This window comes from Gracilinanus agilis, chromosome 2 (assembly GCF_016433145.1).
Source record: "Gracilinanus agilis isolate LMUSP501 chromosome 2, AgileGrace, whole genome shotgun sequence".
Lineage (NCBI taxonomy): Eukaryota > Metazoa > Chordata > Mammalia > Didelphimorphia > Didelphidae > Gracilinanus > Gracilinanus agilis.
Window position 1 is genome coordinate 426770358 of NC_058131.1, and position 12284 is coordinate 426782641.

Sequence of the window (12284 nt, forward strand, 5' to 3'; positions counted from 1 at the left end):
TAAGGGTACCTGGACCTTCACATTTGATTCTCTGACTCATAACATATGAAAACAAAATCATGAAGGCTTACATGATTTGATGATCTTTTTAAATCAGAAAAATGTAATTTGTAAAAATACTTTATTCACAAGCAACATGTTAGGTTTACATGCCTGAATATCAAAAGTAATATTTCTCACAGTGATTTCTTTATAAAATTCATCCTAATTCCTAAAGCATACTTAAGAGCTCTAAGTATAGTATGGCACATTAGTGCCATCTCTAGGCATAAATGTCTTATGAATGTCTGGACCAATTTTTCCTTCACTGCTTTCTGAGGAAGTAAACTCTACTCCTCTTCCAAATCCAAAACAAAAAAGCTTCATTCAATCAAACAGTCACTAGTGACCTAGAAAGATAGCAGTTAATCCCTGTAGCCATTTTAGCTAAAAAAATTTTCACATAGAAATATATATCAACTTTCTCCCCCAAAATAGTTTTGATTGCTGTGTCAGACTAACAGGAAATCAAGAAGGTCTACTGGCACGGTTTAAAATACTTGCTGATTTTCCAACATTCTTTGTTTTTTGAATTATAGCTTTTAATTCACCTTGTAATACCATCGAGATCCCAACCCAGAAGTAATTTCTTGGTACTTAGGCATCCTTCCATGATCCTGTTGTCTGAATACAGGTGGCTACTCTAATAGCCATCACAAATAAACAAAAGTGGAAATGAATTTCAGGAGACTAATACATTTTGACATGTGACATAAACAGTTGATCTCAGATACTGCACATATAATAATTCTGTGGCTTTCCCCACTCTTCACTTGGTGAAAAAAAGCTTTATAATGGGAGATGAAGACTGCTTTGGCATTCTGGGATTTGTAGTTCAGAAGGACAAAGTGTTTCCCTTTAGCTTTGAAAGAGATTTACAATCTTGAAATCTTTGGACCAGAAGGTGAACTTGAGTTTAGGTTGGAAGTTTTGAAAGAGACGTACATATAGTTTATGAGAGGGCAGAGTAGGATTTCAGGAGTGGAACAACAGTAGCAATGGTGGAGGCAGTGTCCTCAGTCCCACAAGGGCTTATGGAACCAACTAGAAGAGAAATGGTAGCAAAGAATGATCACAGAGAAGGTTGCAACATAGAAAAAGGAGAGATTCATCATAGTTGTATGTTCCTGCAGCCTTCTTGAAGCAAAGAAGTCAGACAGAAGGTATGAATTATGATTTCTTCTTTAAGGATCAAGGGAAGTTCCAACTTAACAAGCACTTTTATAGGCATTTCTTATTCCTTTTTAGCTAAGCTGTTTCCTGTGTCCTAATTTTGCTTCATATATATAAACCTTGATCTCTCATGAAGATTTGTATTGTATATCTGCTAATTTAGTCTGTGCCAAGAAAAGGGGAACAGAAGAAGCCGGAGATTAGCTGGAAAGAAATAAAATTTAAATTGGGGCAGAGAGCTAAAACACTTAAGGTTAAGAATTTTTCTAATTGGAAGCTCTCAGATGTTATTTTTAAAAATAAATTTTCATCTAATAGAAACTCTACAAAATAGTTACTAGGTTAAAATTGAATTTGTTATTGTAACAGAGCATGACTGATTTTAAACTTCATATATGGCAAATATGCAGCTAAGTGGTACAGTGGATAGAGTGCTGGGCCTGGAGTCAGGAAGACTTATCTTCCTGAGAAGTTTGTGACTCTGGGCAAGTCATTTAACTCTGTTTGCCTGAGTTAATTCATCTGTAAAATGAGCTAGAGAAGGAAATGGCAAATCACTCCAGTATTTTAGCCAAGAAAACTCAGGACTCTATCTAAAGCCAATCACTATATCCACTCTGACACCTAGCTGCCCATGCAAAAAATTAGGAAATGGCTAAATAACTTAGGGAAATAAATGTAATAGATTATTATTGTGCTTAAAGGAATGACAAATATGATGAACACAAAGAAGCATGGAAAGACATATAAATTGATGCAAAATAAAATAGGCAGAGACAGAAAGATGGTCTATGAAATGCTATAGGAATAAAAATGGAAAGAACAACTACAAACAATTGAAACTGAATGTTATGAAATTATTTTTTTAAAAAGTCAAACAACCCCAAATAAGAGATATGAAAACACAGCTTTCCCTGCTGCTTTGCATGTCCATGGGTGTGGAATATTGTGTATAATGTCGGATTTTTGATTATGAAATGGTTTTGCTCACTTTTCCTTCCTTTTCTGCTGCTTAAAAAAACTTTGTTATAAGGGACAACTCTCTGATAAGAGAGAAAGGTGGAAACTGGGGAGAAAGTAGGCAATGTCAAATTTTAAAAAATATAACAATAAAAGCATTTTCTCTCATTGATAAAAAAGCCACCTTTGCTTTGAAAAGACAAATTAAGGGGGCAATTAGGTGGCTCAATGAATTGAGAGATGGCAATTCCTTGGTTCAAATCTGGCCTCAGACACTTCCTAGTTGTGTGACCCTGGCCATTCCACTTAACTCCCATTGCCTAGCCCTTACCACCCTTCTGCCTTAGAACCAATATACAACGTTGATTCTAAGATGGAAGATAAGGGTTTAAAAAAAGAAGGCAGATTAAGCATGGGCTTTAATATATATAACACATATGTTAGGTAGCAAAAAAATAACAACCATGGTAATCATAGAAAAGGTCATTAAATTCAGAACATTTATCTTTTTTGTAAGAGAAGAATATGCAACTTCTTTATGTAGCCCTTTTAAAGGGCTAGTGAACCTCTATATAGTACAAAACAATTTTGTGGTCATGCCCCATCTTGTTACAAAGTATTGTAAAAATTTTACTACTTAAAACTCTTATTTTTATGAAATTAGAGATATTGATGATATACTGTAGTACTTTGGGTATTTCTGGCTCCACCATCTTTGCTGCAGGGGGCTGCTTAGTAAGCATGTAGCAAATGAATTTTGTATGTGCAGTTATCTTTGTAACCTTAACCCAGAATCTTTTTCCTACTCTAGTCAAAATAGCTACAATTACATAGTTTTCTCATTTTTTTTAATTAAAGAAGTCATTTACTGTTGAAGATATAGCTTCTCTAGTAATCTTTTCTTTTATGCATTACAAAGAAAGAAGTTATTTATGTATTTCATTATTGAAACTGAATTGAGCAAATACCTTAAGCCTAGATAGGTTAGAAATGGCTACACTTTCATCTAACTATACAGCAAAACTCTAATTAATAACTGAGAAACTTACTCTAATTGTTTCTTCATTCACTGAAGAAATAGAATCTTTAGCAATTTTTCTATGCATTTTACAATATTTACTCATAAAGGAAGGTATTTAATCTTATTACCTCATTGTTTCTATGAATTATTTTTAGCCATTTTTACTGTGGCAGGGGAAAAAAGCCACAACTCTTCATGACAGTATGTGGTCTTTTATATTTTTGCTATTTAGTAAGAAACCTAAAAGAGACTTCTAAACTATTAGCATTTAATGAGATAAATTTCATAAAATATTAAATATTATGTGACTTCAAGTATACCGGTGATTTCAGAGTCTATTGGTAGTCATGATGGTTTCAAATTGTCATCATCTACTATCTCAAGGCACAACTTACATTTATGGAGAGGTTCAATGTTAATAAGAATGGATGGGGGGGCAGCTGGATGGCTCAGTAGATTGAGAGCCAGGCCTAGAGACAGGAGGTCCTGGGTTCAAATCCAGCCTCAGACACTTCCCAGCTGTGTGACTCTGGGCAAGTCACTTAACCCCCATTGCCTAACCCTGTAACAAATTAAAAAAATTAATATAGAAGGATATATATAAAAGATATTAGGGTTTAAAAAAGAAAAAAAAAAGAATGGATGGGAGGCAGCTGGGTGGCTCAGTGGATTGAGAGCCAGGCCTAGAGACAGGATGTCCTGGGTTCAAAGCTGGCCTCAGACACTTCCTACCTGTGTGACCCTGGGCAAGTCACTTAACCTCCATTGTCTAGCCCTTACCACCCATCTGCCTTGGAGCCATGACACAGTATTGATTGTAAGACAGGATGTAAGGGTTAAAAAAAAATAAGATTGGATGTAAATTCCTATTTCAAATAAATTGACAATTTAGATTTATTTTGGCTGAATTCTTTTCAGATCTATTTTTAATGTTGCAATATAGCTGAAAAGCTAGCATTAGAAGTAGAAGAAGACAGAATAGTACAAGGGCATTTGTTTCTCCCATAAGATCCTGTGTGGCCCTGTCCAAGTCTCTTAATTTCTCTGTGCCTTAGTTTCCTCATCTGGAAAATGAGTGGGTTTAATCAAAGGCTTCCAAGATGCCTTCCAGATTGATCTAATCTATAAATTTCATATTTGCCATTTGCTTTTGTGCTCATTATAATTACCTTCAAACAATGAAATTATTGAGGGAATCTTTGTGAGCCACGTCTATTTTATGAGGGTTAGGTTAAAGCTAGATTATTTATAAGTCCACATACTCACACATAAACTATTAACATGTCACAATAGCCTGCAAATGAATAGCTGATTATGTTATTGTCAACCCCTCTGTGTTGTAGAGCAACCACTTCTTCCTCCCATACGATATGTGAAGTTGAAGGTCTGACATGTGGATATAGAGCATCAGTGCCAACCTATATTAAATATTAGTATAGCTTAATTTCTTTATTTTTAAGTATAAATTAAAGTTCTATTACTGTTTTCTCATTCTGATGAACCATCTCCCTGCTTCCCTCCTATCTGTTTTGTAGGTAACTGTTGTAGCAGACAGCTGTAATAAGTTCCACAGTTATGTGCCCCTCTTTCCCATGACCACCAGTTTTCTTTCATCCTGAGACTTTTTTTCTAGGGGTGGTCAGATGCACAGGCCCAAAAGAGAGAAGCCAAAGGAAACATATATACATATATACATACACACATATATGTGTATATATGTATATATATATTTTTTAAACTAGTATGTGGGGGAGCAAGGAGAGAAAAGAATCCAGGGAAAAAGAGAAACAAATTTGGGTGCCATTCACAGGGAAAAGGTGAGGAGATTCCAAGAAGCCTCTGCCGTCTGGGCCTCTTCACCTTTCATTTGACTCACCTTACCTCCTGCACTGAACTAAATACCTTTGAATAAGTCCTATATGTCTGGCTTCCAGGGTCTTCTATCATCCCAATCCCTAGGATGGGTCTGATACCCAGTGTCTGAGCCACTGAGGCACAAAGAGGATGGGGGTGGGGGTGGGAGTCTACTGCCAAGGTTTCAACTCTAAAAGCTTATTAGGGACAAAGCTACAGATTGCGACTTATCTACTCCAAGTCATTCTCTGTAACTTGTTCATCAATTCATCTTGGAAGCCTGCTCCACATATTAGGGATTGTCTCTAGGTCTTTTGACATTATGTGGTCATGTATAAAGTAGTGGGCTGTCCATTAATTATACTATTTAATTTTTTGGTGCTACTGGCAGCTCTCGAAGACCAGAGATTGAGCAATGGCTGCAGGCCTATATTGGTAGAAGTTATTTCTTCAGCAAAAAAATCCCTACCCTAATGCAATCACAGATTCAGATAAAAAAAATTATAGATCTATGTAGACATATACATATGTATATATGTATGTGTATATATAAAATCATGGGGCAGTTAGGTAGTGCAGTGGACAGTATATGGGGCCTAAAGTTAGAAAGATTCATCTTCCTGAGTTCAAATCTGTCTTGATATTTATTAGCTGTGTGACCTTGGGCAAGTCACTTAATCCTGTTTGTCTTAGTTTCCTCAAGTGTAAATTGAGCTGGAGAAAGAAATGGCAAAGCACTATAGTATATTTGCCAAGAAAACCTCATATGAGGTTATGGAGAATCGCAGATGACTAAATAAACACAAAATAGAAAGGACACTGACAAGGTAGAAAGCATGAATAGGAAAACACCTAGGACAGAAGACTCTTGAGTCCATGCTATATGATCACTGAAAGAAATAGGGACGTTTAACTTGGGAGAGACAAGGGGGTTAAGAGGGTAGAAATTTAAATACATGAAAAGCTTGTATGCTGAAGATTAGATTTGATCTGTTTGGTCCCAGGGGCAGAACCTGGAAAATGTGTGTGAATGTGTAGGTTGCAAAGAAGCAAATTTAGGGGGAAATTCCTGAATAGAGTTGTGCCAAAGTGAAATGGACTGACTTAGGAGATGACGGGGATCTTCTTAATGCAGGTCTTCAAGATCACTCTTTCACTTCTCCTCAAGGATAGATAACCATTTGTTAGGTCTGTTTCAAAATGAGGATTCCTTTTGGGCTGGACCCGATATCTACTGAGACTCATGCCAGTTCTAAAAAGTCAGATTCTCAAGAAGTTGCTCTTTGTTGGGAGATTAGTTTCAGTTTGGCCTTAGCACCCTAGAAAAACAGAGTAGAAAGGGACTTTAAAAGATCATTTAGGGGGCAGCTCAGTGGAGTGAGAGTCAGGCCTAGAGACAGGAGGTCCTAGGTTCAAACCCGGCCTCAGCCACTTCCCAGCTGTGTGACCCTGGGCAGGTCACTTGACCCCCATTGCCCACCCTTACCAATCTCCCACCTATGAGACAATACACCGAAGTACAAGGATTTAAAAAAAAATAAAAATAAAAATAAAAGATCATTTAAAGGGCTGACCTAAGATGGCAGAGTAGCATGAAGTATGGTAAACTCCCTACTCCAACTCCTCCAAACAGATCTAGAAAACATACTGGCCTAGATCCTGATAGGGAAATTCAATAAAAAGTCAGTGAGTCATTTTTCTAACTCAGGTCAGCACAGAGAGAGAAATGTAGATGATGGGGAGAAGGTCTGGTCAGTGCTCTGCAGGAAGCACTCTAGTACAGGGATTGGCTGTGTACTTGGGCAAGAGGAGGTCTCAAATTCACACAGTTGATTTCATTCAGTGTATAGGAACAAATCCTGACTGGCAGCTTTGTTGTTCACTGATCAATTTTAGTTCAAGATCTAAGGTGGACTGAGAAGGGGACTTCTTCTTATGGATGACATTTCCAGATAAAGAATGATCATAGGTCCTAGACCAGGGGTCGGCAACCTTTTTGGCCGTGAGAGCCATAAATGCCACATTTTTTAAAATGTAATTTTGTGAGAGCTGTACAGTGCTCACAGTGCACACTCCTGTAACAGCGCCTGAAAAAAAAATTGACTTTATGGCTCCTGCAGAAAGAGCCTAATTGGCTCAAGAGCCATACATTGTCAACCCCTGTCCTAGACTATAACCACTGAGAGAGAAGCAAATTCAGAAGTAAGCAGCAGTGTAGTGGCTTGGTCTCTGGGAACAGAATGGGTCTCAGTTCCAGCTTCTAATCTAGTCTGAAACCTATGGAGAAATAATGCCAGAAATTCCAGAGCAAAGGGAAGCTTGCAGTTCTACCATTTTGAACTAACTGAGTTTCTCAGTAGCTTGAAAGTTGAGAGTGACTGAGTCCAAAGTAATCTACTGTTATTTAGCTCCAAACTCAGATCAGAAAGTTGCACAGTTCAGACTATGGGACAACAACAATCAGACTTTGCCTTGGATCAGAGCACTCTAGGAGTACTGAAAGGTTGAAGATTTGGTCCAGATTGGGTTGTCTCTGAGATCTAGTAATAACACTAGTCGATACTCCAAGAACGCTGCATCAAGACCAGTTCAGCCTACCCCGCTCCAGAAGTGTGTCAGTACCCAGCTCTAACATCAAATCCAAAGTCAAGAAGTGTACTGGAAGAACAAATACACTGAAAAAAGAATCTCACCAAAAAACACTGCTATGGTGACAAGGATGCTCAAAAAACAAACACAGAAGAGAATCACAGCTTGGGCATGACTTGAACTAGAATTCTTGGAAGAGATGAAGTAAGAGTAAAAAAAAAGTTAAAAAAAATTGTTTATCAATAAAATGAGAGTAACAATCTGAAAAGAAATGAGAGCTATGGAACAAAAATTAAGAGGATTAATAGCCTGATACAAAATGTACAAAGCCAAGAACAAATTGTTGGTATGTAAATGTGATGGTGTAATTAGAAAATGTGCTATAAGAAATAACGGAGAGGATGGTTTCAGAGAAACCTGGAAGATCTTATGAACTGATGCAGTGAAGTGAACAGATCCAAGAGAACAGTTTAAACAATAACAATGTCGTAAAGATCAACAACTTTGGAAGAATTAGGAATATTTATTAGTGTAATGATCAAACATGTATCCAGAGGACTAACGGTATTACCACCTGAGAGGTGAAGGACTTGGAGAAAAAAATATTTTTTTCAACATGGCTAATGTGGAAATCTGTTTTGCTTGACTATTTATAACAGATTATCTGTTGCTGTTCTCATTTGGGGCAGGGAGGGAGGGATTATTTGAGGTAGGAGGGTAAGGTAGATTTTTGCTAATTGAAAAAAAATTTTTTAAATTCCACCAAACCTGTTACCTCATCCATAAAATGAGGAAAACTGGACTAAGTAATATTGTTTCAGGCACTTCCCTAATGAAGTTCTGAGAAAATGGCTTGCCTACAGTTAGTAGTAAGTCTAATTAACAATAGATCTTCTTGTACTTTTATTATTTAAACCTGACAAACAATAGTTTAGTAACTCAAGCCTAGAAGCAACTATAATCTTCCATGTCTAATTTAAAAAACTGATGTCATTTCAAAGTGGAGTTGAGAATCTACAGAGATTATGGATTGAGTCAGAAGGGACCTATTCCAATCCCCATGGAGCAGGTCTGACTCAGGGCAGGCTGGCAGTTTATGCTTGAGATTGTAAAAGAAATGAGTCTTATTTTTGTTACAGTTAACAAAAGGCTTACTAGCTCTAGCAGAAAAAGGATACTGAGCAAGAAGAGAGCATTGGTTTAGTTGGGTGTAATAGCCCTGCCTATGCTGATGATGCTTGAAGAAAGAGGTGCTTGCTGCCTGGTTCAGTGATGACTTTTCATGTGCAGGTCACTAAGAAGCCACGTCAATGGCTCAAGCTTTAGGCTCCTAGGCCAGCCATTAAGAATCCAGGACAACTTCAATACCCTTTCAGAAAAAACTAGCCTATCCTCATAGGGCCTTTGAATATTGCTTCTAGCACACCATCCATTTTATAGCTAAAAAATCCTAGGCCCAGAGTAATTGTTACTTGTCCAAAGGTACACAAGTATTAAGTTGCAGAACTAGGATTTGAACCAAAGTCCTCAAACACCAAAGTGAGAAAGTGCTTTCTACCTACCACACTGCCCTTAGAATAAGTCAGATAGAGTTTATATATATAATTTCTAGATATTCTACGCTGTATTCAATTTGGTCAGTTTGTAAAATTTTATTACTTGTGATACACCAAATAGAATAAATTACTTATTTTATTCATCTATTTTGAAGAAATAAATCTACTCTGATATGTATGATGGCAACTAGTATGAATTAAATCCTCATTTAATATTACAAATTTTTAAAAATGATATTTTACTCAGTCTAAATTAAAGGTTTAAAGATATTTATTTTAATGAGGAATTACTCATTATAATGACTTTAATGTCTTCCTCAAATTGGGATTATTACTTTTAGGCCTAGAAGGAAAAAAAGAGGTTTTGATAGTATCGCTTAGTCTTAAAATAATACTGTTTCTAGACACAATGTTGATATTTATTAAGTGCAGCAACTACTTTTAAATGAAGACATTTAATGAAATAAACATATTAAAAACATAACAAATGTATTAAAATGCTATCTTACAATTTTTCATTACATTTGAATACTCTAATACTTTATGACACCACAGATTTAAGAGTTTCTGCCAGTGACATAGATCACAATCCATTTTGGCTTGCCAACTCAGGGACATTGTCCCACACTATCACAAAATTTCATTGGGGTTGGACAGAAGTCCACTGACTCTTCGAGGCTTTCCTTACTTTCTATAAAGTTAATGAAGAATAGTATTGGAGCACTATGGTTATCCATCTGTCGTCCCTACTCTTGCTCCATGATAGGCCCATCTGTTCCCTTAGACAACTCCACCATGACATCCTTTCCTACTATTCATCAGAAGTCCATGGTTTTATGTTGGAGCCTGCTCACAACCACTATGTGCCTCTCCTCACCACTACCTTCTCTGTGAGTCTACTCATCTTTGGTGGTAGTGCTAACAACACTAGTAAAATATTAGTATTGAAAATACGGGTCTTTGCTTTCACCAGAAACTTGTGGGGTGGATGGTCAGTAAACAAGCTTTGTGGTTTTCTGAAAGGAGTTGGGCCTATTTTCTTTCTTTACAAGTTCACTATCTGAGCAGCCCATTCCAGATATACTGTTGGACAAGCCCTATGGACTCTCCATCCACATACATGTTGAAATCCGGGTAACATGTTTTTCCTCACTTGGTCTTTGCAGAGCTGGTAGAAAGGTTAAATCCTTTTAGGTGATCATAGCAATAATAGACTTTTGGAGACCAATGCAATTAGCATGTTATCTGAAACCAGGAGCATCTGAAGATCATCCACAGGAATCCTTTTCTTGACCTGGGCTCTATGCTGGATTTCCCTATCCCACTGGCCAGTGTAGGTCTCCTTATTTTATGCCTTACTTGATATTTATTACCAGTCACCAAAAAGGGCTATTTGTATTATATCGATATTGAATGATCTTGATGTCTGGATATACCTTGATTGGGTCTCCCTATAGAGTGGTGTTTTATTCTATGGAATAAATTATTTTTTTCATGCTTAACAAGCACAATGGGATCTTGTATCTTCTACATCAAAAAAATGCTTGCTTGCTACTAATGTCCTAATTGATTCAGTTCAGTTATAGTATATATTCAATTCAAATATGGTATAGATGATTCTTAAAGGATATTTTAAAATATCCATCAAGGAATTGGGATAGAGGAACTACCACACTTGGACCCTAACATCACAGACTCTAAGGAACTTATAGATGTACTCTCATCTATACAAAATGAATTTACATTAACATGAGACAGAGGGTGTTTTCAACTTAAAACTGCACTAAGACATTTGAACAACTTGCATTATGAAAGCGAAACAACTGTGAACCTTCTGTATGGGAGACCTTTATGCTTATGATGCTCTTAATGATGCTCATTCTTTTTTAAAAATCCTTTTACTTTTTGTCTTAACAAATGGAGGTAAGTGACTTGCCCAAGGTCAGACATCTAGCTGCCACAATGCCTATTTTCTAAAAGCCATTTCATTTATGATTTGAAAGTTACTATAATTTCCTTTAACAAAAAATTAAAACTAACTCTGTTTGTTCTGAGAATACTCAATAAAAAGCTATTGGTTCCTGAATGTTGAGTTGAGGTAAAAATGACACTGTAATGTGGAGATGTCTTGGGTGTTTTTGTTTTCATTTGCAAGTATTTCATAATAAGTGGAGCACTGAAAAGTGAGGATGATAATTTTGAAGATTTAATTCTTCACAACACAGATGAAATCATGATACACAATGATCTCAGAAAGTTGCGACTAAATCTGGTAACTTTAAAATGCTAAATTTGAAAATTCCCATTTGAAAAAAATTATAGAGAAAAGACTGAAAAGGGTATAAACATTACTAACCTAAGGAGTTTGCTGGGTTTAGATGTCTAAACCAATTATTCTAACAAGTTGTTTGATTTGTGGATTGAGTTCCTTAAGTAGAAAATGGACATCACTATTTGTAGTTACATGTTAACATTAAAAAAAAGTCTAAGAGACACTTTTTTGCTATTATAGGAAACAATTTTCTGATGAACAGCTGCACTCCTTAAAATAAACTTTCCCCACTAATTTACTATTAATCTGCTGAGGACATATTCATAAGCACTTATTTAGTCTAATGGAGAGTATAGGACTTGGAGGAAGTAATACCTGAATACCTCTGTGACCCTGCACAAGTCACTGGATCTTTCAGAACCTTGGTTTCCTTATCTGTAAAATGAAGATAAAAATGACACCCAACTCACAGGGTTGTTGTGAGGATTAAATGAGAATACAATGAAGCATTTTGCAAACCTTATAATGCTATATAACTGTAAGCTATCATTACTGCTATATTTATTCCAAATACAAAAATTTTGTATTCAATATTGAATTTAGCACAACATACATAAGCACAAAAATTCAAAGCAAGAAGTAGTTTCGCCCTTTAATACTATTTGTGAAAATATCTTACCACATATAATCACTCTAACATAAAAAAAGAAGAAAAATAAAGATCCAATTTCAATGATCGATGAAATCTTTCTGTTAATGTACTTAAGTAACATTTCCAGGCTGATCAGTGTCAACTTAAGACAAAGGTTTTCATAGCCAA